Here is a 3,725-nt window from a genome sequence, read left to right as displayed (position 1 = left end):
TTCTTCTTCTTCTTCTTCTTCTTCTTCTTCTTCTTCTTCTTCTTCTTTATTTGACAAGTATTTATTGGATATTTATGGAGCCACTATTCCTGTTCTATAGAACAGAGTAACTGACAGATAGCTCACTTATAAAGTCTCCCAACCAAAAACAACCCAGGGCCAGAAAGTTTTAGTGCAGAATTCTATAAGACCTTTAAAGAAGAGCTAATACCAACATTCCACAAACTATTTCATAAAAGAGAAACAGAAGGATTATTATCTAATTCATCCTATGAAGCCACAATTACTCTGATTCCTAAACCACACAAAGATCCAACAAAGAAAGAGAACTTCAGACTAGTTTTCTTATGAATATTGATACAAAAATACTGAATAAAGTTCTAGCAAACTGAATCCCAAAACACATTAAAACCATCATTCACTGAGATCAAGTAGGCTTCATCCCAGGGATGCAATGTTGGTTCAATATATGAAAATTCTTTAACAAATCCGCTTTATAAGCAAACTCAAAAAATTATATGATCATCTCATTTAAATGCCAAAAAAGCATTTGACAAAACACAACACCACTTCATATTAAAAGTATTGGAGATATCAGGAATTCAAGGCCCATACCTAAGCATAATAAAAGTAATATGCAGCAAAACAACAGCCAATATAAAATTAAATGGAGAGATACTTGAAGCAATCCCACTAAAACCAGGGACAAGACAAGGATGCCTACTTTCCCTGTATCTATTCAATATGGTACTTAAAATTCTAGCTAGAGCAATAAGACAACAAAAGGAGATCAAGGGGATACATATTGGCAAAGAAGAAGTCAAGATATCACTATTTGCAGATGAAATGATAGTATACATAAGCAACCCCAAAAATTCTACCAGAGAACTTCTACAGCTGATGAACAACTTCAACAAAGTGGCCAGGTATAAAATTAACTCAAACAAATCAGTAGTCTTCCTTTATACAAATGATAAATGGACTGAGAAAGAAATTAGAGAAATGACGTCCTTCACAATAGTCACAAATAATATAAAATATCTTGGGGTAACTCTAACCATACAAGTGAAAGATCTGTATGACAAGAACTTCTAGTCTCTCAAGAAGAAATTAGAGAAGACCTCAGAAAATGGATAGATCTCCAATGGTCATGGATTAACATAATAAAAATGGTCACCCTACTAAAAACAGTCTATAGATTCAATGCAATCCCCATCAAAATTCCAACACAATTCTTCAAGGACATGAAAAGATCAGTTCTCATTGTCATATGGAAAAACCCCAGGATAGCAAAAACAATTCTTAACAATAAAAGAACTTCTAGGGTGAACCACCATCTCTGACCGCAAGCTATAGTATAGAGTAATAGTGATAGAAACTACATGGTATTGGTACAGAGTCAGACAGGTTGATCAATGGAATAAAATTAAAGACCCAGAAATAAAACCAAACACTTACAGATCTTTGACAGAGAAGCCAAAAATTATACAATGGAAAAACAAAAGCATCTTCAATAAATGGTGCTGGTCTAACTGGCAGTTAGTATGAGGAAAAATGAAAATAGATCCATATTTGTCACCTAGCACAAAGCTCAAGTCCAAGTAGATCAAGGACCTCAACAACAACAACAACAACAACAACAACAACAAAACCAGATACATTGAATCTAAGAGAAGAGAAAGTGGGAAAGAGCCTTCAACTCATTTGCAAGGGAGGAAACTTCCTAAACAGAACCCCAATGGCTCAGACTCTAAGATCATGAATTGATAAATGGGACATCATGACTCTGAAAAGCTTCTGTAAGGCAAAGGACATAGTCAATAGGACAATTGACAACCTATAGTTTGGAAAAAAAATCTTCACCAACCCCACATCTGATAGAGGGCTAATATCCAAAATAAATAAAGAACTCAAGACGTTAACCTCCAAAAGTCCAAACAACCCAATCAAAAAAATAGGATATAGAACTAAACAGAATTCACAACAGAGGAATCTCGGATGGCTGAGAAGCACTTGAAGAAATGTTCAAAGTCCTTAGTGATCAGAGAAATGCAAACCAACACAACCCTGAGATTCCACCTTACACCAATCAGAATGGCTAATATCAAAAACTCAGGTGACAACACATGTTGGTGAGGATGTTGAGAAAGAGGAACATTCCTCTATAGTTGGTGGGATTGCAAACTGGTACAACTACTCTGGAAAGCAATCTGGAGGTTCCTCAGAAAATTGCCAGTAGAGCTACCTGAAGACCCAGCTACACCACTCTAGGCATATATATCCAAGATGCCCCAGTATGCCACAGGGACATGTGCTCTACTATGTGGTCTTATTTGTGGTACCAGAAGCTAGAAACAACACAGATGTCCCACAATGGAAGAACGGATACAACACGTGGTTCATTTACACAATGGAATACTATTCAGTTATTAAGAATGAGGTTATCATGAATTTGCAGGCAAATAGATGGAACTAGAAAATATGATTATGAGTGAGGTAACTCAGACCCAAAAGGACATGCAGGGTATGTACTCACTAATAAGTGGATATTAGCTAAAAAAAAGTACAGAATATCCAGGATATGATCCACAGAACTCAAGAAAGTTAACAAGCCAAAGGACCCAAGGGAGGATGCTTCAATCCCACTTGGGAAGGAGAAGAAAGCAATGATGGGGGACAGAGGGAGGCAGGGATGTTGGTGGGAGAGGGCAGGGGGATGGGAAAGGGAGAACATGATCAAGTATTAGGCAGGGGGGACGGGAGTAAAGCCCTGACACCATAAGAATGAATGGAAACAAGCAACCTTGGGAGGTAGGAGGTGAGGGGCACCCTATAGTATGTACCAGAGACCTGGGAGATGAGAGACTCTCAGGACTCAAATGGGACCTTAGATGAAATGGGGAGGAGAACTTGTAGAATCTACCTCCAGTATAAAGACAGGACATCAAGTGGAAATGGGGCTGTCATCCCACAGCCAAAAACTCTGACCCAGAATTGTTCCTGTTTAAAAGAACGGCAAGGGACAAAAACAGAGAAGAGACTGAGGGAAAGATGGTTCAGTGAGCAGCCCAAATTGGGATACAGCTCAAGGAGAAACTCCAAGGCCTGATACTATTACTGATGCTATGGTGTGCTTACAGACAGGAGCCTGGCATGGCTGCCCTCGGAGAGGCCCAACCATCAGCTGAGACAGATGCAGGTACTTACAACCAACAAATGGACTGATATCAGGGACCCCTGTGGTTGAAGTAGGGAAAACCTGGAAGAAATTGAGGAGGAGGGCAACCCCACAGAAAGGCAAGCAGTCTCAACTAACCTGCACCCCGAGATCTCTCAGAAACTGAACCACCAACCAGGCAGCATGAACTAGTTGTTACGAGGCCCCAGACACATATACAGCAGAAGACTGCCTGGTCTGGGCTCAGTGAGAGAAGATGCACCTAATCCTTCAGAGACTTGAGGCCCCAGGGAGTGGGGAGGTTTTGTGGTGTGGTGTGGGTGGGAACATCCTCTTGAAGAAAAGGGGGAGGAGGAATGAGATATGGAACAGACCGAGGGCAGATAGGGAAGGGGATAATGACTGGCCTGTAAAAAAAGATAAAAGATGATTAAAAAGAGAGTAGAAAAAAGAAATATGGATAGCTAGATGATAGATTATAGATAGATGATAGATTATAGATGATAGATTATCGATAAATAGATTATTGATAGAAAGCTTGTAGATA

At 39.4% G+C, this 3,725-nt stretch overlaps 1 pseudogene; it reads left to right on the top strand.

Annotated features, from left to right (window-relative positions):
- The window catches only part of LOC114621674, a 1,084-nt pseudogene extending 903 nt beyond the window's left edge, over positions 1 to 181 (top strand).
- The last annotated feature ends 3,544 nt before the right edge of the window (positions 182 to 3,725 follow it).

The sequence above is a fragment of the Grammomys surdaster genome, unplaced genomic scaffold (genome assembly GCF_004785775.1).
Source record: "Grammomys surdaster isolate TR1022 unplaced genomic scaffold, NIH_TR_1.0 184, whole genome shotgun sequence".
NCBI lineage: Eukaryota > Metazoa > Chordata > Mammalia > Rodentia > Muridae > Grammomys > Grammomys surdaster.
Note: the sequence above shows the minus strand (reverse complement) of the source record. Positions and strands in the feature narration are given on the sequence as shown.